The sequence below is a fragment of the Gopherus flavomarginatus genome, chromosome 1, assembly GCF_025201925.1.
Source record: "Gopherus flavomarginatus isolate rGopFla2 chromosome 1, rGopFla2.mat.asm, whole genome shotgun sequence".
Taxonomy (NCBI): Eukaryota; Metazoa; Chordata; order Testudines; family Testudinidae; genus Gopherus; species Gopherus flavomarginatus.
This window is the reverse complement of record NC_066617.1, coordinates 155,871,984-155,896,974: the sequence shown is the minus strand read 5'-3', so window position 1 is coordinate 155,896,974 and position 24,991 is coordinate 155,871,984. Positions and strand designations below refer to the sequence as shown.

Sequence of the window (24,991 nt, the reverse complement as noted above, 5' to 3'; positions counted from 1 at the left end):
GCAAAAGAGTAAAGGCCAATGTGTTGGACCAGTTCTTGGCCAATCAGAGGGCAGAGAAAGAAGCTCAAGGCTGACAAAATGCTGGCTGAGGGACATAGCCAATGTGAAAAAGAGAGTTGAAAGCAAAGGAGTAGGAAAGATACAGGAGGAACATCTCATGCAGGATCAAGAACTTTTAATATTTAAGAAAAAAAATCCAATTCCATAGAAGTCATGGCTGAGTAATATATGTGTTTTAAGGCGTTAGGGAAAAACTATAGCTCCACCCCACCCTGCCCCCAGGTGCAAAGGCACCCCAGACAGCAGAAATGGTATGATTCTGATGTGCAATTGAGGCTGGATGCAGAGTGGATGGGGGACCTGCAAGCTCAACTCAGCACAGGGCCCTACACAGCAGCACACCAATGGCAGAGGGAGTGGGACATAGGTAGGCAGAGAGTATCAATAAGACTCTCTCAACCTACCCTTGAGGGGTAGGAATGGAATGGAGGCCACGGGCTGAGGTAGACTCTGTGGAGGGGCTTCAAATGTGTGGCCTGGAGAGAGAATTCTTCCTGTCTGCCGTCCCCACACTCACCTGTCCTGGGCCAGGCCAGGTGCTGGAGTCTAGATTTTAACCTGTGTGCCTTTTGCTTGTTCACTGCACTTAGTCCATATTGTTCTTCCTGATTCTGAAAGTCAATAACAGTCATTCCGTTGAGGCTGACAAAAGTGCTCTGTTCTGAAACTAAGGGCTATAGGCTTTATACTGGGGCTATAAGTCATTGAGTTCCTGTTCCTCAGGGGATAAACTTTCTTGCCTGAGTTTGGCCTTGTGAGTGGCGTTTCCCTTGTGGTTTGTCTTTTTCCTTTTATTCGGTGAGTTTGTATAATATATAATCCTATGCAGAACGATTCTATTCTAACACTTTACTTTATTGTTGCAAGCCCATAAGTAGTTATTCCTTCCACTTCTATGCTGAAGTTATATGTGATGGTGTCATAAACAGATAGCTAAGGGTTAATGTCTCTTTCACCTGAAGCACCTGACCAGAGGACCAATCAGGAAACCGGATTTTTTCAACTTTGGGTGGAGGGATTTGAGTGTCTGAGTCTTTGTTTTCTGGCTGCCTGCTTTCTCTGAGCTTTGGAGAAGTAGTTTCTTTTTTCTAGTCTTCTGTTTCCAAGTGTAAGGACAAAGAGATCAGATAGTAAGTTATATGGTTTCTTTTCTTTGGTATTTGCATGAATATAAGTGCTGGAGTGCTTTGATTTGTATTCTTTTGGAATAAGGCTGTTTATTCAATATTCTTTTAAGCAATTGACCCTGTGTTGTATCATCTTAATACAGAGAGAACATTTGTACTTATTTTTCTTTCTTTTTATATAAAGCTTTCTTTTAAGACCTGTTGGAGTTTTTCTTTACTTCAGGGAAATTGAGTCTGTACTCACCAGGGAATTGGTGGGAGGAAGAAATCAAGGGGAGATTTGTGTGTTGGATCGCTAGCCTGATTTTGCATTCCCTCTGGGGGAATAGGAAAGTACTTTTTGTTTCCAGGATTGGGAACAGAGAGGGAGATTCACTCTGTTTGGGTTCACAGAGCTTGTGTCTGTGTATCTCTCCAGGAGCACCTGGAGGGGGGAAGGGAAAAAGGATTATTTCCCTTTGTTGTGAGACTCAAGGGATTTGGGTCTTAGGGTCCCCAGGGAAGGTTTTTCAGGGGGACCAGAGTGCCCCAAAACACTCTAATTTTTTGGGTGGTGGCAGCAAGTACCAGGTCCAAGCTGGTGGCTAAGCTTGGAGGTTTTCATGCTAACCCCCATATTTTGGACGCTAAGGTCCAAAACTGGGACTAAGGTTATTATATGGTGTGCAGCTGGTGGGAGATAGACAGAATCCAGAAGCCAGTAGAAATATTATATTTTTCTTTTCTCTGCTAAGGGCTTTTTAGCAGAGAGAAGCAGTTGGTTTTAAAAGGGAACCAGAGAGAATTTTTTTTTTCTGCTCTCTCTCGCAGTTTGTGGCTTGCATGTTAAGGGTCTTTTGTCATGCAATAGCCCTCCCATTAGGAGGCAAGTACCAGCACTTATAGGCATGCAAATAAAGTGGTTTTTCTGGTTTCCCTTCATTGAACATTAGCTAGAGAGAGAAAAGGAAAATTAGCTAAAGGCACTGTTGCTAGGCAGACTTCAGGAGGCAACAGAGAGCCTGCAGTTCAGAAGATAAACACCGGAGGGCACCCCAACACAAGAAAACAGGAACCATGACTTCTAAGGCAAAAATTGGCGCCGAAGAACAAATCAAAGAAGCTGAACACAGGCGACAACTGGAAATAAAACAAAAAGAGATGGAGATGAAAGAAAGAGAAGAACAGATCAAAGAGGCAGCCTACCAAAGAGAACAGGCAGCCAAAGAGGCAGCCAAGGAGGCAGCACACAAAAGAAAACTAGAAGAAGAAGAGGTGGCCTACCGAAGGAAACAAGCAGAAGAAGAGTTGGCCCACCGCCGAGAAATGGAAAAGCACCAAAAAGAAATGGAAAAACAACAAAAAGAGAATGAAGAGAAGGAAAAACAGAGAAAACATGAACTGGAGTTGGCAAAAGCTGGGCTGCATGTGCCAGCCAACCCTAACAACCCGGCGCCAATTATTGCTCCACAGCACAGGAAATTTCCCACCTACAAGGCAGGTGATGACACCGAGGCCTTCTTGGAAAATTTTGAAAGAGCCTGTCTTGGGTACAGCATTCCCGAAGACCAGTACATGGTAGAATTGAGGTCACAGCTCAGTGGACCTTTAGCAGAGGTGGCAGCTGAAATGCCTAAGCACCAAATGAATGACTATAAACTTTTTCTAACCAAGGCCAGATACAGGATGGGGATAACCCCAGATCATGCCCGTCGGCGCTTCAGAACCCAAAAGTGGAAACCAGAGGTGTCATTTCCCAAACACGCCTACTACATTGCAAAAAACTATGAGGCCTGGCTAACAGGAAACAACATTCAAACCTTGGAAGAACTGAACCTCCTCATACAAATGGAGCAGTTCTTGGATGGTGTTCCTGAAGACATCACGCGGTACATACAAGATGGAAACCCCAAGAATATCGCTGAGGCGGGGGAGATTGGAGCCAAATGGATGGAACTGGCAGAAAGCAAGAAAGCTACTGTCAAGGGGAACGATTACCCCAGGGGGCACACAGACCATAAACCCTACAACCGAGGACAGCCAAAGACCCCACATACCACCCAAGTAAAGCCACAGATACCCTACCCTTCAACCTCACCAGTCTCCAGTAACTCCCCTCGGCCCAGTGACCCATCAGATGGAAGATGCTTTAAGTGTAATGAACTGGGACATATCAAGGCCAAGTGTCCCAAGAACACCATGCGAGTGCAATTCATTACACCACCATCACACCAAAGATCCCCAGGCCCGGATGCCTCTCAAATACCCTTGGAGCGAAGGGAAAATTTGAGAGTGGGCGGAAAGAAGGTTACTGCGTGGAGAGACACGGGGGCACAAGTGTCAGCTATCCACCAATCCTTCGTTGACCCCAAATTCATCAACCCAAAGGCCAAAGTTACAATTTACCCCTTCATGTCACAAGCTGTAGACTTGCCTACAGCTCAACTGCCTGTCCAGTACAAAGGCTGGTCAGGAATGTGGACTTTTGCAGTCTATGACAATTATCCTATCCCCATGCTACTGGGGGAAGACTTGGCCAACCAGGTGAGGCGGGCCAAGAGAGTGGGAATGGTTACACGTAGCCAAACCAGGCAAGCTTCCAGACCCATTCCTGTTCCTGAACCGTCCACAGAGGCCCCGTCTGTGTTACCAGAGACCCAGACAGAGGTAGAGGACCCGGATTCCATGCCTACCACTGAAACAGCCACAGCATCTCCAGTCCCAGGCCCGGAACTGGAACAGCAACCAGCACCAGCAAGTGCAACTACATCTTCAAACTCAACGCCAGAGGGCGCCAGCGAGCCAAAACTGGCAGAAGCAACAGACAGCCATACCCAAAAGGCTCAGCCAGAGCCTGAAATACCCTCAGGTGCACCAGCGGAGAGCGGTTCACCAGCAACGGAAACAACCCCATCACCTACATCGCTTCCAGAGGGACCAAGCCCAAGTCCACAGTCTGAGGAAGAACTGGTGACCCCAGCCTCAAGGGAACAGTTCCAGGCTGAGCAGGAAGCGGATGACAGCCTTCAGAAAGCTTGGGCGGCGGCACGGAGCACCCCACCGCCTCTCAGCTCTTCTAATCGATCCCGGTTTGTTATAGACCAAGGACTTTTGTACAAGGAAATTCTTTCTGGTGGACACCGGGAAGAATGGCAGCCGCAAAAACAGTTGGTGGTTCCAACTAAGTACCGGGGGAAGCTCTTAAGCTTAGCCCATGATCATCCCAGTGGCCATGCTGGGGTGAACAGAACCAAGGACCGGTTGGGGAAGTCCTTCCACTGGGAGGGGATGGGCAAGGACGTTGCCAAGTATGTCCGGTCTTGTGAGGTATGCCAAAGAGTGGGTAGGCCTCAAGACCAGGTCAAGGCCCCTCTCCAGCCACTCCCCATAATTGAGGTCCCATTTCAGCGAGTAGCTGTGGATATTCTGGGCCCTTTCCCAAAAAAGACGCCCAGAGGAAAGCAGTACGTACTGACTTTAGTGGACTTTGCTACCCGATGGCCAGAAGCAGTCGCTCTAGGCAACACCAGGGCTAACACTGTGTGCCTGGCCCTAACAGACATCTTTGCCAGGGTAGGTTGGCCCTCTGACATCCTTACAGATTCAGGGTCTAATTTCCTGGCAGGGACCATGGAAAAACTGTGGGAAACTCATGGGGTGAATCACTTGGTTGCCACCCCGTACCACCATCAAACCAATGGCCTGGTGGAAAGGTTCAATGGAACTTTGGGGGCCATGATACGAAAATTCATCAACGAATTCTCCAATAATTGGGACCTAGTGTTGCAGCAGTTGCTGTTTGCCTACAGGGCTGTACCACATCCCAGTTTAGGGTTTTCACCATTTGAACTTGTGTATGGTCACGAGGTTAAGGGGCCATTACAGTTGGTGAAGCAGCAATGGGAGGGGTTTACGCCTTCTCCAGGAACTAACATTCTGGACTTTGTAAGCAACCTACAAAGCACCCTCCGACACTCTTTAGCCCTTGCTAGAGAGAACCTAAAGGATGCTCAAGAAGAGCAAAAGGCCTGGTATGACAGACATGCCAGAGATCGGTCCTTCAAGGTAGGAGACCAGGTTATGGTCTTGAAGGCGCAACAGGCCCATAAGATGGAAGCATCATGGGAAGGGCCATTCACGGTCCAAGAGCGCCTGGGAGCTGTAAACTACCTCATAGCATTTCCCAATTCCTCACTAAAGCCTAAAGTGTACCATGTTAATTCTCTCAAGCCTTTCTATTCCAGAGACTTACAGGTTTGTCAGTTTACAGTCCAGGGAGAGGATGCTGAGTGGCCTGACGGTGTCTACTACGACGGGAAAAAAGACGGTGGCGTGGAAGAGGTGAACCTCTCAACCACCCTGGAACGTCTGCAGCGGCAACAAATCAAGGAGCTGTGCACTAGCTTCGCCCCATTGTTCTCAGCCACCCCAGGACGGACTGAACGGGCATACCACTCCATTGATACAGGTAATGCTCACCCAATCAGAACCCCACCTTACCGAGTGTCTCCTCATGCCCAAGCTGCTATAGAACGGGAGATCCAGAACATGCTACAGATGGGTATAATCCGCCCATCTACCAGTGCATGGGCATCTCCAGTGGTTCTGGTACCCAAACCAGATGGGGAAATACGCTTTTGCGTGGACTACCGTAAGCTAAATGCTGTAACTCGTCCGGACAACTATCCAATGCCACGTACCGATGAGCTATTGGAAAAGTTGGGACGTGCCCAGTTCATCTCTACAATAGACTTAACCAAGGGGTACTGGCAAGTACCGCTAGATGAACCTGCCAAGGAGAGGTCAGCATTCGTCACCCATGCGGGGGTGTATGAATTCAATGTCCTTCCTTTCGGCCTTCGTAATGCACCCGCCACCTTCCAAAGGCTGGTAGATGGTCTACTAGCTGGACTGGGAGAATTTGCAGTTGCCTACCTCGATGATGTGGCCATTTTTTCTGACTCCTGGCCCGAACACCTACTACACCTGGAAAAGGTCTTTGAGCGCATCAGGCAGGCAGGACTAACTGTTAAGGCCAAAAAGTGTCAAATAGGCCAAAACAGAGTGACTTACCTGGGGCACCAGGTGGGTCGAGGAACCATAAACCCCCTACAGGCCAAGGTGGATGCTATCCAAAAGTGGCCTGTCCCAAGGTCAAAGAAACAGGTCCAATCCTTCTTAGGCTTGGCCGGATACTACAGGCGATTTGTACCACACTACAGCCAAATCGCTGCCCCACTGACCGACCTGACCAAAAAGACCCAGCCAAATGCAGTTAAGTGGACTGATGAGTGTCAAAAGGCCTTTACCCAACTTAAGGCAATGCTCATGTCTGACCCTGTGCTCAGGGCCCCGGATTTTGACAAGCCATTCCTAGTAACCACAGATGCATCTGAGCGTGGTATAGGAGCAGTGCTCATGCAGGAAGCAACAGATCACAACTTCCATCCTGTCGTGTTTCTCAGCAAGAAACTGTCTGAGAGGGAAAGTCACTGGTCAGTCAGTGAAAAGGAATGCTATGCCATTGTGTACGCCCTGGAAAAGCTACGCCCATATGTTTGGGGACGGCGGTTCCAACTACAAACTGACCATGCTGCACTAAAGTGGCTTCATACTGCCAAGGGGAACAACAAGAAACTTCTTCGTTGGAGTTTAGCTCTCCAAGATTTTGATTTTGAAATTCAACACATCACAGGAGCTTCTAATAAAGTTGCTGATGCACTCTCCCGTGAGAGTTTCCCAGAATTCAGTAGTTAAAAAGTGTTCTTAAAATGTAGAAGTCTGTTAGTTATATACTTAGGAGTATATGTAAAGGTGTATGTGTTGTATTAATCTGTTTATTTTCAAGTTCTAGAAGGAAATCGCCGCCAGTGAGCTTCCCCACTGTCTGCAATTTGGGGGGCGTGTCATAAACAGATAGCTAAGGGTTAATGTCTCTTTCACCTGAAGCACCTGACCAGAGGACCAATCAGGAAACCGGATTTTTTCAACTTTGGGTGGAGGGATTTGAGTGTCTGAGTCTTTGTTTTCTGGCTGCCTGCTTTCTCTGAGCTTTGGAGAAGTAGTTTCTTTTTTCTAGTCTTCTGTTTCCAAGTGTAAGGACAAAGAGATCAGATAGTAAGTTATATGGTTTCTTTTCTTTGGTATTTGCATGAATATAAGTGCTGGAGTGCTTTGATTTGTATTCTTTTGGAATAAGGCTGTTTATTCAATATTCTTTTAAGCAATTGACCCTGTGTTGTATCATCTTAATACAGAGAGAACATTTGTACTTATTTTTCTTTCTTTTTATATAAAGCTTTCTTTTAAGACCTGTTGGAGTTTTTCTTTACTTCAGGGAAATTGAGTCTGTACTCACCAGGGAATTGGTGGGAGGAAGAAATCAAGGGGAGATTTGTGTGTTGGATCGCTAGCCTGATTTTGCATTCCCTCTGGGGGAATAGGAAAGTACTTTTTGTTTCCAGGATTGGGAACAGAGAGGGAGATTCACTCTGTTTGGGTTCACAGAGCTTGTGTCTGTGTATCTCTCCAGGAGCACCTGGAGGGGGGAAGGGAAAAAGGATTATTTCCCTTTGTTGTGAGACTCAAGGGATTTGGGTCTTGGGGTCCCCAGGGAAGGTTTTTCAGGGGGACCAGAGTGCCCCAAAACACTCTAATTTTTTGGGTGGTGGCAGCAAGTACCAGGTCCAAGCTGGTGGCTAAGCTTGGAGGTTTTCATGCTAACCCCCATATTTTGGACGCTAAGGTCCAAAACTGGGACTAAGGTTATTATAGATGGATCATTCACTGTCTGCATTTATCAGTCCCCAACAACAGACAGCTATAGTGGTCAAAATCTGCTAGAAGACAATGTTAAAGGTGAATTGCAAAGCACAAAAGTAAATTGAGTTTCACTGATTTCTGTACTGAATGATTCCCACTAACCAGGCTCCACGGGTGAGTCCACACAGAAATACAAACAACTAGCTTTTTAAAATCTTGTTTTGCTTGTTATTTGCTGGTTAGCCAGCGATATTTCAGAAAACATTGTTCTGTGGCATCACAATACCAGCAATTGTGTGGGTTGCAGTGCAACATCAGCCCTTTATGATTTCACACTCTGAGATATCTTTAGTGTACCAGGCAAATGTCAAGGCTATTTAACAGAAGATGGGAAAAAAGAACTAGCAAAATATTAGCTAAAACATATTTCTGCTTTTAGTGCATCCTTCCATCTGGCTAGTGTAGATCAGCACAGAAAACCATGTTTAGCTCAAAGTTCATTATTTCCTTTGCTATATGTGGAACGAATTTTGCTTTGAATGTGCTTTCTCTATGTACTCCATGAGAGGAAGCTAATTATCTCTGCAATCTTCTCAGCATTTTGTGTTTTTAATTATTTTAAGGAGAACACATTGTTCTTTGTGTTGGTTTTTCATGCAACATGCCATTTCCCACATGATTTTCATTTTAAGGTATTGTACTTTTTTATTAGTGTGCATCACAAAAAAACTAATGTGGGCTGGGGGGTTAACATTCCTAGTTTTGTTTCTCTCGTTCACTTCATTGAGTCTCCAACAGGATGGATTTCTATTGAATCTCCCTTGGAGTCTCTCATCTTCCTCCCTCAGGCTAGTTTCTGTTTCAAACCTCCAGAGCAATTCTCCTGCTTGCTATGCCATCCCTGCATAGATCACTTGAAGCATGACTGGATATAATCTCTGTTTTTAGGGTTGTCTAGACAAATTTGCATTGGTTTTGCTGTAGTAGGTTAGCTTGTTAAACTGAGTTACTTAAATTCTGCCTTTGGTGACAAAAACCTATTTTGAACTTAAACCAATCTACCTCCTTGAGCTATGGAGAAGTATCAGGTAATAACAGTAACAGATTTCTTTAAAGATAATATCATCACAGGATTCCCTATTTTAGACCCTGTGTTTCCTTTGTGGTTTTTTAGTTTAGTGGCAATAGTAGTTGGCACCTGAGACACCAGACATACACTGGCCATTGACTTTGGCCAATACCCAGAACAAACTGCCATTGACCTCTGGGGAGCTCAGCCCTTCTGAAAACTGGACCATTTATGTAGGTGCCCAAATGTGGACTGATGTTCCCAACTTTAGGCTTCCAAGTGTGAACACTTTCCATCTGGAACACTGTAAATCATTTAGCCCAATGAGAGTTCTATACAAATAATAAGTAATAACTTGCTATTTCTGCCATTCACTCAGTGCAACAGCTGCTCCCTTCACAACTTTCATCTCCCTCATCTCTCACTCACTTTCCTAGTTCCTTCCACTGCTTTAAGCAATAACACTTCACCTTGCTCTTCTGCCTCTTCTTCTATCCTCTGAGTTCCCCATGCCTTCTTTATCCCTCTGGTTTGCAGTCCTCTCACTCCTTTATCCAGTCTCTTCTGTGTGTTTGCTGGGTAACTAGACCTTCTTTTAGTCATACTAGCCCTCTTATTTCTCATCATTTTCTTTCTGAATATAACATCTATCTCTCATCTCTTTATCTTGTAAAACTCTACCTACTCAACTCTGCTCAAAAAAGAACCCATTCTTGTGAGGTACTGGGAATCAGGATCAGGTCCAGCTGAAGTCAATGGGATTTGAGGAAATTTAGCTCCTCATAGGATCACATTGTAATTTATTTATGTTCCTAAATGGGCTTGTGACGGGGCCACTGTGAGTGCCCCTGCCAGCCAGGTGTGTCTGCGTCTGCACTCTCTCAGCTCTGCTCTGCTTGCATGACCCCTGTTGATAGTTAAACTTCTCGAGCAGGTTTTCAGTGACTCTAGCCGAGTCACACATAGCCTGTAGGCATACACACAAAACAGACCCTTGCTGCAGTACAAGTCCAACCGGGCCTCTCATGGTGGCCTCTGTAACCTCAGTCTGTAACCCTGTCTCTGGGCTCGATTCTCAATCAGTCTAACAGGGCCTATCACAGTACCCTGGTTAGCCTCCGTTCCTCCTGGACTAGCTTCCAATGGTACCTGCTCTGCTGTGGAGCAGTGCCCAGACCCCTCCCTGGCACCTCTTCACTCTGTCGCGAGCTTTTCTGACCCCAGCTCTCCAGCCGAGTCACTAGTTCAGTTCGGTCCCTTTCTGGGGTAACACAGTTCAATTAAATTCTAACCAGAACATAAGAATGGCCATACTGGGTCAGACCAAAGGTCCATCTAACCCAGTATCCTGTCTCCTGACAGTGGCCAATGCCAGGTGCCTCAGAGGAAATGAACAGAACAGGACCTAGGACTAGGTGAAGCGCCTGCCCTTTGTCTCCCATTGGATGGGCTGGTAACTTCTCAGTGCTGCAGCTGGCTGGGTAGCAGCTGTTCCTGTTCCTCTAGCTTCCTGCACAACCCACCTCACTAAACCTGGGACAGAATGGGGTAAGTGAAGACCCTTCCTGTGCTGAGTCCTCCAGAGTTAGAAGGGAGGGAGAAGACCCTCCCTAAATTGCCCTTCTCCTCTCATGGTGAAGGAGGCAGCCAGAAAATCCTGCCTGCTCCCCAGCTGTCTATAGGTGATATTTGTGCATGGAGAGGGTGTGCATGCGTGAAAGGGGTGGATTTTAGGCATTGTTAATTTCTTAAATGACATGGGTGAATTTGGGTGGATGTGTGTATGTATGGTTTGGGGTTCGTTTGAAAATTGGTGGGCTTTTGGCTGGTTTTTAAAACAAGATTAGATTAGGGGAGTGTTAGTATTTTTTATACTGAGTGAGAGGGGAGTGTGTTTCAAGCATGGCATTTTTAGGGGGAGTTTGTTTTTAATAAGCACGTTGGAGGTATTTGTTTTTAAATGTAATTGTGTCTTTGCGGGGAGAGGGAATGTGGTTTTGGGGGTGGGTTTGGAATGAACTTGGTCTTGGAGTAAAGAAGGATGAAACTCTTGGACAGAGAGGGAAAGAGGGAAGGGAACTATTATTTATTATTTGTATTACTGTAGCCTGTAGGGGCCCCAGTCTTGGTCCCCATTGTGCTAAGAACTGCACAAATACATAGCAAAGAGGAAGTCCCTCCCCTAAACAGCTTAAATTTCAGGAAATGAATTAAATGCTCATGTTGAGGAGAAAAAGTCAGGAGAGAATCAAACGTTGGAGTCTCTTTGCCTTCCTCTCACTCTCATGTCCTTTTCTCTCCTTCTTTCTATCTGTGTGCAAATATATGCAAATATATATATAAATAAATGTAAATTCATATAGATTTATGCAAACCTTCACTCCACTGGTTTTCACTGTAAGGATGGTGGCCAGTATCCCTAAACCAGGGAGCAGTAGGAGGAGTGCTCCTTCTGCTGTTTAGCAGCGGACAGGAAACTCTGCTTTCATCCTAGCTCCTCCTTACTTTAACTCTTGCCTTCCATAGGCCAAAGGGGCTAGGGTAGTTGCTGCTACTGCTGCCTTTCCTGAGCTACTCCAGCTCTGTGCCTGAGATCATGCTCAGGGAAATTGTTATGCAGGGAACTCTGTAAGGCTGGAGCATGCCTAGTGCTGATGGATTGTTCAGAGATTTTTAGCAATAGGCCCATAATAAGCTTTACTGAGCATGGCAACTTTCAGAGGCTTCTCACTGAATCAAAAATGGGTGGATTTTCATTGGAACAAAAGCATCTTCCCGGCAAATTTCAGATTCCTGCTCTGAACCTTAGAGATGTTAGAGATATAAATAGAAACCACTAGAGGCGAAATTAATGTAGGCAAAGCTGCTTATTTTTCCTAAACTCATTCTCAGAAACAGCTAAGCCATTTTTGCTCAAACTTTTTTTTAAAGAAAGCAGGAGACGGGGAGAGAGAAAAATAAAGACAAGAAAATCAGCCTTAGGCAATGAGCAATCATGGAAAGTTTCAGCCCAAACAGTAAAAGTTTGTCCAAGTTGTAAACAACTGAAAACAGGGGCTTGTAAATGGAAAGAGTTAGGCAGTCTTAAATATAGGGGTTGTTTCCAGCTCCACTTATAATTCCCAGTAGAGACCACGATGCTTCCTATTCAGACACCCATATAGCATGACATAACATGCAGCAGGGTGCCTGCAATTCAAACCACTCCAAATGGAAAGAAGCTATTTTCAAAGTTTTGAAAACAATATTCAAATTTCAACCCTTCAGACATTATCTTTTCACTGCTGATGGCAGAGAACTCCCACGCTTACCCAGTGGCTATCTGTGATGATGGTCCTACTGTTACCATGGGCTTGTGCACTCTCCCACACCTGCTGCGCACGTGACTTCCTAGCCTCAAACCCCAGGAATGGTGGTGTAAGACACTTCATCTCTTTCCCCACAGATCTGCTGGCAACTAGCTGGCATCGGGCAAGTCACTTCACCTCTCTGGGGTTGTCTAGTAATGGTGCCATTGTGGAAGTGCCTAGAGACCTCAGCCCAACTCTGCTTGGCATTATGAATTGTATGAAAAAGTATTTCATTTTACATTTTCTGTTTTTCGGTTTCCTTGGAAGCCCCTTTGTTTTTTTGTAATGAGAAACTATAAATAGAAGCACCTGATTCACCTCCTCTATCCCAACCATTGTTCTGTATTCCCCTCTTATTCACCTTCTCTCTAAATTGAACAGTCCTAACTGTTTCAGTCTTTCCTCGTATGAAGGCTTTTGCACATCTCTAATCATTTATGTTGTTTGCTGCCATTTCTGCTGTATACTTTCTGAGATGGGGTGACCAGACCTGAATTGTCATCCCCTAATTTTATGTGGTTGCAAGGAGAAATTCTCTCCCCTTTCTTCTAACTATGTAGCAATGGAGTAACTTCAAGTCAACGGCACTGCTATGGGTACCTGCATGGCCCCACAGTATGACAACATTTTTTGGCTGACTTAGAACAGCACTTCGTCAGCTCTCATCCCCTAGCGCCCCTACTCTACTTGCATTACATTGATGACATCTTCATCATCTGAATCCATGGGAAGGAAGCCCTTGAGGAATTTCACCAGGATTTCAACAATTTTCACCCCACCATCAACCTCAGCCTGGACTAGTCCACACAAGAGGTCCACTTCATGGACACTACAGTACAAATAAATGATAGTCACATAAACACCACCCTATACCAGAAACCTACTGACCACTATACTTACCTACATGCCTCCAGCTTCCATCCAGACCACACACACATGATCCATTGTCTACAGCCAAGCTCTAAGATACAACCACAGTTGCTCCAATCCCTCAGACAGCAACAGACTTCTACAGGATCTCTATCAGGTGTTCTTAAAACTACAATACCCACCTGGGGAAGTGAAGAAACAGATTGACAGAGCCAGATGAGTACTCAGAAGCAGGGACGGCTCCAGACACCAGCACGCCTAGCATGTGCCTGGGGCGGCAAGCCATGGGGGGCGCTCTGCCAGTCGTCCCAAGGGCAGCAGGCAGGTTGCCTTCGGCGGCATGCCTGCATGCAGCTGAATCTGCAGGACCAGGGACCTCCCGCAGGCAAGCCACCGAAGGCAGTCTGCTTGCCATGCTTGGGGCAGCAAAATACCTAGAGCCGCCCCTGCCCAGAAGTCACCTGCTACAGGACAGGCCCAACAAAGAAAGTAATAGAACGCCACTAGCCATCACCTACAGCCCCTAATAAAACTTCTCCAGTGCATCATCAAGGATCTACAACCTATCCTGAAAGATGATCCCTCACTCTCACAGATCTTGGGAGACAGGCCAGTCCTCGCTTACAGACAGCCCCCCAACCTGAAGCAAATACTCACCAGCAACTACACACCACACAACAGAAACATTAACCCAGGAACCAACCCCTGCAACCAACCCTGTTACCAACTCTGTTCGCATATCTATTCAACCATACTATCAAGGACCCAACCATACTATCAAGGGCTCGTTTACCTGCACATCTACCAATGTGATATATGCCATCATGTGCCAGTAATGCCCCTCTGCCATGTACATTGGCCAAACCGGACAGTCTCTATGCAAAAGAATAAATGGACACAAATCAGACATCAAGAATTGTAACATTCAAAAAGCAGTCAGAGAGCACTTCAATGTCCTGGACACTCAATAACAGACTTAAAAGTGGCCATTCTTCAACAAAAAAACATCAAAAATAGACTTTAATGAGAAACTGCAGAACTGGAATTAATTTGCAAACTTGACACCATCCAATTAGCCTGAATAAAGACTGGGAGTGGCTGGGTCACTACAAAAAGTCATTTTCCCTCTGTTGATCCTCACACCTTTTTGCCAACTGCTGGGAATGGGCCACATTCACCCTAACTGAATTGGCCTCATTAGCACTGACCCCAGACTTGGTAAGGCAACTCCTATCTTTTCATGGGCTGTATATTTATACCTCCCTACTGTATTTTCCACTCCATGCATCTGATGAAGTGGGTTTTAGCCCACGAAAGCTTATGCCCAAATACATTTGTTAGTCTCTAAGGTGCCACAAGGACTCCTCATTGTTTTTACTGATACAGACTAACACGGCTACCCCTCTGATTCCTCTCTCCTGTTCCTTCAAGTGTGTGTGGCTGTAGGGGGCACCCTTCTTCCCCAGCTGTATTTGACTGGAGAGGGGAGGGAACAATGTCCATCCCTTCTCCCCAGATTTTGCTTTCACTGAGCAAAATTCAAACTCACAGGTGCAAAAGCCCCAGAAATCACCTGACTTACCCAGTGTGTTATGCTGTAAACACCAACACTGTGGCACAGGTAGAGAAGCAAAAAGTGACAGCCATGTGTGTGTGTGAATGATGGTGAGGCCAAGAGCTTACACACTGTCTTAGGAGCTGCAGTACTAGGGTTAAAGCTGACTATTAGCATGCACCAGAGTTTCCTGCTAGCAGGTGTGACTGCTGCTTCCATTAATATGGTCATTGTCATAGATATGCTATCTAGAAAAAAAAAACCACAAGAAAACAATTGACAATGTAAAGGCCAGTGTCTGTCCTCATACCAGTGCTACTGATTGACTTCTTTGGGGTTGCACAGGTGTACCTGAGGGCAGACATTGGTAAATTACACTCCCATTAAATAGGATTCAGTGCCAAGTAATTCAGTCAGCCTCCAAAGTTCAGTTTGAGTTTGATGCAGAGAAAAAGGGGGAACCCATGGAGGGACCTGAAGAGGGGGATGACACGACTGAAACAAAGAGCTAGGAAGGTGACATTGGCAGCAGCATTTTGAATGGACTTGAATGGACCAGGGATACATTAGCAAAAACCAGATGGAGTGAGGTTGCATTAGTCAAGATTAAATAGCACCTGGGAATTTACAAGCATTAGATCCTCCACAGAAAGGCAACAATAAACATGCCTCGCTGGTGCAAGAAACTCTGAACAATGCAAGTTTAAAAAATTACTGCTAAAAACTTGACCTTTAAGAGCTAGATCCACAAAAGGGACTCAGCCCTGCTCTGCCTGACGGTAGGGACTAGATTCATAACTTAGGCATGGTGACACTCAGCATCCCCAAGCCTCACTTTTAGGAGCCTGGAAAAATCACTGGGATTTACAAAGCCGAAGTTAGGCACCTAACAGCCCTGTGCAGTGAATGGAGAAAGACAGGCACCTGTATACGAGATTCATAAAAGCCAGCATGATAGCTGATTCCTTGTCTAAACTAGCCAATAGGAACTGGCAAGAAGAGGGATGTGTCCTAAGATCCACCCCTCAGGGAGTTAGGCGTTTGGGCGCCTGGTGTGGGAACTGCACTGCGTGGGTGCAGAGGCAGAAAGATAGGCACTGAGGGAATTTTACTGCAAAAATGTACACGCTGATTGAGTTTAGACATCTACAGGGTTCCGTGGCAGCTGAGTGAGGTTTGGTGAATCTGGGATTTAGGCATTTAAAGTGACATTTAGGTGCTCAAGTCATTTTATGTCTCTAGCCCTTGGTGCCCTGCTGCCCAGTGGAATCCTGAGCCCTGAGTTAGGCGTGTAGGGTCCCTATACAATGTATGGTGAGAGTCAGGAGCCTAAATGGAATCACAGAAGCCTGCAAGCAGAAAGGGAAGCTACTGAAGCTAGCCAGTAGGACATGCCAGGGTCAGAAGCCTAAGCCCCATTCCCTCAAAGGGATTTATACGCCTAACTCTGGGCTGGAGGGAGGCATCAGGCACTCTGCCTGGTATTCACAGCTGCAAACCCTCTCCCAGAATTATCTAAGCCAGGTCAGCCCTTCCTCACAAAAAAACAAAGAGGTGTTGCCCCCACCCCCACTCACTCCTTATGTGGTTTGAGCACTTATCTGGGAGATAGGAGGCCTGAACTGAAGTCCCCAGGCTAACTTGGGCACTTTAATTTGTATTTTCACTTTGTATGAAATACTTAAATATTCAGTGGAGCTGGGGCTGGAACTTGGATTTCCCAGGAGAGTGTGTGGGCTATAAAACCATTCCACTTTCTCTGGCCCAGTTCATGTAGGAATCCATACATAGAATGCCTAATTCATATTTGCATACAGCTGTATAAGCACCTTCAGGGGTAGAACATATCATGAACTAAAAGGCTCTTCAAGCTCGTGGAGAAAAGCATAACAAGAACCAATGGCTGGAAGCTGAAACCAGACAAATTCAAATTAGAAGTTAGGCATAAATGTATAACAGTGAAGGTGATTAACCACTGGAACAAACTGCCAAGAGAAGTGGTAGATTCTCCATCTCTTGATGTCTTTAATTCAAGACTGGATCCTTTCTGGAATAGATGCTTTAGTCAAATACAAGTTATTGGGCTCAATACAGTTGTAACTGGGTGAAATGTAATGTCCTGTGGTATCCAGGAGGTTAGACTAGATGATCTAATGACCCCATCTGGGCTTATACGCTATGAATCTATAACTCTATGAACATGAGTGAAGAATGTAGATAGAACCTAGTGGATTTATACCAGAGTAATTGAGAATAGTAGCTGGCCAAAATATTGTTCCCAGACCATCCACTGATACCATAGGTCTACTGCAGGGATACTAAATATCATGACTTAATAATGTAATACTGCAGTTTCACTTCTTGCGCCAATATTTTTATTAAATGTTGAATCTCTTTGGATTAAAAGTATTTTTGGCACAATGTTTAAAATGTCACTCCAAAAAATGTGGACTTACTGGGCTTCCAGTTAAAATCAGTCATTTCAATACAGTTCTGCAAGTGCAATGGAGGCAAAACATGACCTATGATGTTAGAGTTTGCATTAGTTGCTGTTATGGGAATGTACATGAATTACATTACCTATAGGAGGGCTTCTCTGATGTTCCCTGAATGCAATAGGAATGTAGCTCAGTAAATTATTGGCTCTGGGCATTCCCATTGATTTCAGTGGTGTTGCATAGTAAGTTAATCAAGACAAAATGTGGCCCATGGAAAATTAGAAGGAAATAATGTCTAAATTTAATATAAAAATTATGAAGTTCAAACACAATGTATTCCCTTCGTTCTGAGTGCAACAAGCATAGAAACTGCTAGTGCTACCCATTATGCTAATTGAAATATAGAAATTGCTAGTGCCACCTATTGATGGGAATAGAAAACTGTCAATTATACTTGATTATTTGCATAATGCCAAAGAAAGGTGAAATGGGGAAATAAGCAGTAGTTATTGCTCTGTTGTTTTTGTGAATTATTTCAAATTGATGCATATGAAATTCTGTCTTGGAATTTTTTTATTTAGGCTGTTTCACATAAATCTATTAACTTTCAGTTGCAGGTGGGTAGATAGGTTGGAGGAAATGACTGTCAAGGAAAGTTCAGTTGGCTGAGAGTAGAGCACCTGAAGAAATAGTCTGGGACCTTGTGAGCCTTCCGATTGACTCTTTGGTTGCACTGTTCATGTTGCCATCACTTACTTTAAACATAAGCTTTGAAGCAAAGAAACTCCTGCTTTGGAATCAGAGAAATATCCTTGGAGTACTGTACAGGTGTTTGGTGATAATATCAAGATTTAGGCTAACACAGCATGTCTGCAACTCCAACATCATTTACTATGTCCTGGAGCTTCTCCTCTGCAAGTGCACATTCCTGGTCTGCACAGAAGGTAGATACCACATCTGCATCACTCCCAGTAGCTGCACACTTCTCTCTAATGGGACTCTCTGAAGAAGGGTCTCTGGGTCATTTGAGGCACAGAGCAAGGAACTGACCATGCTTCAGCTTCACACACACACCCACTGCAGACCCAGCATAAACACAGAAATCCAGGGGGCAGTTAACACAACTCACAGCTCTGTCAGCTACAACTGGGCCCCTTCCACAATTGCTACTGAGCAGCCTCAAGCAGGAACAGCTCTAGGAATTTTGCCAGCCAAGGCAGAAGAAAGTCTTGGCGACCCTCCGGAGCAGCCAGGCATAAAACCAAACCAACAATAACAACAGTAAAAAAGTCTGGCTGATCAGTAGAGCAAATAAATAAATAAAGTGGCCAAGCAGCACAGCAGTGCGGCAGCCCTTGGAAGATGGCTACCAGAGTGAGTGCCTGGCTTGCTTACCCCTGGAAGCAGCCCTGGCCACCAGGGAGCCCAATTAATGGCAGCATGAATTCTTCTGGATCCCTGAGGGGGAAATGGGTCCACTGGAGCCAAACAGAGGCAAATGGCTCCTGACTCCAGGAAGTGAGGGGTGCCCTTCCCCATGACTCCCCCAAGTCCTTGGATTTGGGAGGCCTTGTTCCCTCCCCACTCCATAGTCCCAAAAGAGAAAGGAGATGAAAGGGAAAGAGATGGAAGGAGAGCGCTCAGTTATTACACTGTCTAGAAAACTAAAAGTGAAGAGAAGATAGCTTGAAAAAGACAAAGGAAAGGGTGAGACTCATAGCAGAAGGCAGGAAAAAGGAAGAGTACAGGAAATGGAAAGAGAAAATAACAAATACAAAGAAACCAAGCCAGATTTTTGGTTTAACTTACTAGAAAGAGTACCTGCAAAACACTACAATCAATGACTTTTACAAAGCTGAAGAAAATGTCAGATGTAGAGCAAGCTCCCTTTTCCTTCTGAAGGCATAGGCCCAGATTCTGATCTTTTTTGCAGTGGTGTAGATCTGGAGTAACTCAATTGATTTACACCAGTGTAACTAAAATGATAATCTGGTCCCTTCAGTCTATTAACTCAATACACTTGCTGTAAAGCTTTGGTAGATTACATGCAAAGAGGTACAGGAGATTTTTGCTCTTGCATTAGGCCCTGTATTTGGCTGCTTTGTGATTTCTCTTTGCCTTCCAGAATCCCTGCTGCTCTAGCTTGCACTGCGGGATCTGCAGGCTCATATGGAATGAGCCAATTGAAGGGAGAAGGATATTTCTCCGCCTTTGCATTTGGCAGCCTTGCATCTTGCAATGTTTATGGCCCTGACGTGACTTTTCAAGTGTGGGCAAATTTGCCACATTCTCCCTCTTTCTGATTTCATCCAAACCATACCCCAGAAGCTCTGGTTTTAATATCATCCTGCATATTTTCAGTTGAATCACAGAAAAATCAATACACAAAGAAGCATCCCCCCCTCTAGAAATATGTCATTTCCCTGTTAAATTACCATCTTCAAACTCTCTTGATCATATCTGATTTCCTCTTTAAAACCTTTTAAATCTCTTCTAAGCCCTGGATGTCCTTGTCAAGTGTATCCTGCTTTCAAACATGCCTTCACAACTGCTCACGGCTTCAAGAAACTTAATAGTAAGCAGCATTTCCCCAGTCTGTGCACCAGAAATCAATCTTTCTCTAGCTAAGCAGGGTGCCTTCCTTGCCTTGACTTGCAAAGGGAGCTGATACTTTGGGGACATTCCTAGTCTTTCTGCATTGTCAAACTACCAGGACCATGAAGGCCACCTCTCATCGGTATGACATTGAATTGATCACAGATACTCTCATCTTTAAGATGGGCATGCTACATGCTGAGTTTCGATTTGATCTGAGCATAGTGCCATTTAGTTCCAGAGGGAGCATTTTAGGTTGGGACCTTTGAATTATCTAAACAGATCGTGCCTATATGAGCTACATCTTGTTCATTGTGTGGACTATCCTACAGGGTAACGAGTGACGGGTTGCCTGGTCCTGCAAGACTTTTAGGAGAATGGCTCCCAACCACCTCAACTTCACCTGTACCAACAGTGGCCACTGCCTCCAAATCAACTGTGCCCACTCTAATGGGCAATAGTGTCTGAACTGCAAACTGATTGGTTTGCAAGGATTTTAACATGGCTGAGAGCATGCACAATGGAATGGGATGGGGCAGCACCAGTGCACTGGGGCCTAGCATGGAAACTCACCATTAAACTAAAAAGGGGAGCCCAAAAGCCTGAAGTGTTGGTGTGTAGGCCAGTGGATGGAAAGCACTACTCTGGGATTTCTGTCATCAAAGAGCATCTTGGGCCCTTCATAGTCTAGCTATGGGCCTATCCTTTGTAAATCAGGACCAGAACCCAGACATGGCTCCAGTAAAGAACAAAGTCCATACAGGCTGCAGAATTATCATCTCTCTTTGGCTTCTGATTTACACTAGTGTAAACAAGAGGAGAATCAGGCAGATTATGGGATAGATTCTGCTCTGAATTACAATAATGTAAAGCTAGAATAACTGCATGCAGTCTGTGGGCCAAATTCTGAACTGAGTTTCCTTGGTGTAAATCAGGAGTAATTCCATTGAATTCAATGCAGTTAGTCCAGATTTACCCTGGTGTGACACATAATTCACTCTTAAAGAAGAACAAACTCCTTAAAAAGACTTTCTCAGGGGACTGCATCAACAGCGTTTATTTGATCTCATCAGCAAAACAATCTATTCTCCCCTTTCCTGCTCTGGCCTCTCTGTGTCCCCTTTTCCTTGTATTTCTTAACCCCTTAATCCCCATATCATTTTTATCAGTAGCAAAAATATTTGCCCATCTGTGAACTCTTGAGAATCCTGCGGTCTCCTGTGACTGCAAGATTCGTCAGAATCAGCTGTTTCTCCTCTGTGTGCAGAAAGAAGGCTACAAACTCATAAAACTCTCAGGAGGGAAAAGGCAAGTCTCATTCTCCTCCCCCTTTCTAGTTCATCACCTGCCATTTCGTCCTACTTTGCTAGATCTTTCCTCCTATGTTTTGGTGTAGAGCCAGTATTACAGACCCACCCATAGAGCTGACACTTGGTGCTGGACATTATTAAAATTTGCGATCACATAGGGTATGGCTACACTGCAAAAAAAAAAAACCAACCTCGGCAGCAGCAGAGGTCAGAGTCCAGATCTACAGAAGCAGGCTCCTGCTAGGGCACTAACAATAGCAGTGTAGACGTGCCTGTTTGAGGTGGAGCTCGGGCTCTCAGACCCACTCCCTTCGCTGAGTTTCAGAGTCTGAGATCCAGCCTGAGCAGGAATGGTTATACTGCTACTTTTAGCCCCATATCATGGGCCCGAGACTGTAGACCCAGGCTCTGAGATTTGCTGCTGCAGGAGTGGGGTGGGGTGGGGTTGCAGTGTAGTCACACCCATAGAATAACTACCAAACAAACTGGCAAAGGCAATGCCACCTGGCACTTATTTTCCTCCGAAACCAAATACAAGTAAAATATTGTTTTTCCTCTGCACGTTTCCTTCCACTTCCCGCTCAATGTAGCGCTTGTTTCAGGTCTCCCCACCCTGTCTGCTTGCAAGGACATATACACGGGCTGTGTCCAAAGTGGAAAGGACAATATTCTAAGAACATTTCCAAATGCAGCAGGCCTCGAAAGGCGATATTCGCTCTGGCTACAAAAATAGCACCCCCAGAGGCTAAACAGAAGAAGCAACAATAAGTGGATTACACCCCAAATTACTTCCGAAGGAAAGATGAAAATATGCATGTGATTTATAGACTCACACTGAAAATGGCTGAGGATAAAAGCAGGAGAGGAGCACTAAGGACCCCTTGTTTATCCTCCTTTCCCCCCAGGTGGCAGTGGTTTCAGGAGAATGAATTGTGATACTGCCAGAGTGAATTAGGGAACAGACTCTCCTTTGGCTTCTGTAATGGGAATGGAATTGTTCCCTGCTGCTTCCTTTTGCTGTTCATGTAAACATGTCTGGTTTTGGATGGAACTTGCATCTGTAGCTGAAATGAGCTGTTTGCAGGGAGTGATGGTTACAGAAACTGGTCCCATTTAGTTCTGTCATCTCTCAGAGCTCAGTCTCCAGAGAGACTGCATGCTCACTGGCCTGGCAGTCGGGAAACTGGGATTTTAAACCTCTTTCTGCCACTAATTCTAGCTCTGATCCAGCACTCTGATGACCGTGGATGGACCCCTGAATCTGTTCAGAGACTCAGGGCATGTCTACACTTACAACACTGCAGTTGTGCTGGTGTAGCACTTCAGTGAAGAGGGTACTATGCCGATGGAGGAGCTTTTCCTGTCAGGATAGTTAATCCACCTCCATGAGAGGCAGTAGTTATGTCAATGGGAGAAGCCCTCCTGTCAACATAGCGCTATCTATGCTGGGGATTAGGTTGGAATAACTGCGTTGCTCGGGGATAGATCTTTCACACCTCTGTGTAAAGTAGTCATCCCGATGTAAGTTTATAATGTAGACCTGGCCTCACTGAAGTCAGCAGAATTTTCATCGGTCTTGGGTCTGCCTGTGTGAAACAAAATGCAGGAGTGGGGTATCCATGTGTGACCTTGGCCAAGTCATTTCTCCTTTCTGTGCCACAGGTTCCCACTCTGTAAAATACAGATATGGGTAATTACCCTCCTTTGTAAAGTGCATGGACAGTGCCTGCTATTAGAGGGATTCAAATTTAAAATGAGACAAGCTGTTGCACAAGAGAAGGGGCCTAGAAAGGAGATTTGACTGTCATGTTATTCTGCATGCTCAAAAATGGAAGGCTGTTTCCATGCTGAGAGGATTTCGAGGGACAGCATGCATGATCCACTTTTTTGTTAGATTCTTAGAGATTTTTTTTAATTGTAAAATAAAGTTCTTGTCCATTCAAAAATCCCTTAAAATACAAATAGAATAGTACATAAGACACAGACAGGCTCAGGCGGGTGAGCATATGACATCTGTAAATGACAGGCCTTTTTTTTGGTAACTTTTTTTAAAATCAGTCAGATCCTCAGCTGGTATAAATCACCCGTGGCATAAATATAAATGCTATACTACTATGTCCCTCTTTATTCTTATGACTGTTGTAAGACAGATTGGGTTTTGTTATCATTACTTTTGGATATGTATGTATTCTGTGTGCCTATTAATAATAATTGATAATTAATTGGGCTCTTATCTTTCAGAGCTCTTTAGAATCCTCATCTCTCTCTCTCTCTCTCTCATTTCCAGCCATTCTTGTAAAGCATCTTGCACACCTGAATATAATTGAAGCCAATACAGCATGCAGTTGTTTTGAAAGAAAAACCCTTTATAGTGTCTCACACTAAGAGCTTGCCTCTATAATTCGTTTACACCTTCATCTGATACTGCATTTTATTAATGATATTTTATTAATAAAAATCATATTATTGCTAACTGTCCCTGGCCTAGGTACTTGCGGTAATGCAGAAAACAAACCCAAAGTAACAGGAAATAAGTCTTCATATGTAGCTGCTATTCCAATTACCGTTCATTATGAAAATGTTTACTCAATTTCCTTTTTCATGCTGCCACATTGTGTTGCTCTTTGTTATTTGATTTTTTTTTATGAATTATTTCATGATATTTTAATTGTTTTTATTGTATTATTGCAGTACTCCCAACAATTCAGTGGGTGGCCACTTTATAAATAACAATATTAGCATTGTCATTATGAAATGACAGATATTAAATGCTGTTAGTAATTTTAGTACAGAAAGGCCCATGTCTTAAGAATCCTAGTCCTGCAAACTTACTTCATTTGGATACTCATTGTAGCAGGTGCTACACTTGGTAGTGCTTGCAGGGTTGGACCAACCATTTTTCTGCTTCCTTGATATGAAGAAATCTGGAAGCATTTTAAAGAGTGTAGCTGTTGATCCTCTAGCTCCTGCTACTTTAATGCTTACTAACAAGTAGCCCCACTGGCACCATTTATGTGAGTAAGGATTTTTTGGATCCAGCCCATGGATGTGGGGAGGTAGAGCAGTAAAGCCCAGAACCTTGGTATGCACCCGAAACCCCAGAGGCAGTTACACAAAATAGAGAGGAGTTTCCTGTAGTGGGCAGCAAGGCTGCAGTTAGTGGTGGTTTGTATAAAGTCTGTTTGAGCTCAAGCCACCCTACTATAGCAGCACAAAACTCACTGGATTTTCTGATGAAAGTTGGTGAAAGTGCCATTGATTTTATTGTCAGAGGTAGAGCAACAGGGAGGGGGAAAGAATTTTAGCTGGTACCAGCTGCTCTTTGACTCACAGTAACCAATTCCCCAAAAGCAGAAGCTCCAAATTATTAGATTTTTTTCTTTTACTAGACAGACAATGGTCCCATCCTGCAAACACTTAAGCTGTAGTGTTTAAAATGGTAACCAGACCCACATGACTAAACACGAACACTCACAGCAACGAAAGCTACCCTCCGCACTAAGGATTTGAAGCCACGTCCAAAGTCACCTTCAGTCCTTTACTTTTAGCCTTTTGATTTATTTATTTTTTACTATGTTTAAATCAATTCCCCACATCTAGGTAGCCTAGCTAGAGAGATCTACATGTAATTTTAAAAGCCTTTATTTTCTGTTTGCAAAGGTACCTTTTCCTGTAGCACAGAAAATGTTGGATGGTTGGGGGGATTCAGAGCATAAACTGATGATTTTACAAAAATCCCATCAAATACTCCAAAAAAAAAAAAAACCCAACCCAGCTCTGAAAATGTGTGGAAAATATCATTGCTTCCCTATCTAGGCATTTATGCCGCATTAATCTCCTCAGTCTCATTGTCAGGTCAGCATCATGCTGGCTCTG

General features: G+C 44.6%; 1 protein-coding gene across 1 annotated transcript in view; it reads right to left on the bottom strand.

Moving 5' to 3' along the window:
- Nucleotides 1-24,991, bottom strand: part of TBX15 (T-box transcription factor 15) — a 141,944-nt gene that overhangs the window by 93,874 nt on the left and 23,079 nt on the right. The gene's annotated exons all lie outside the window — the stretch shown is intronic.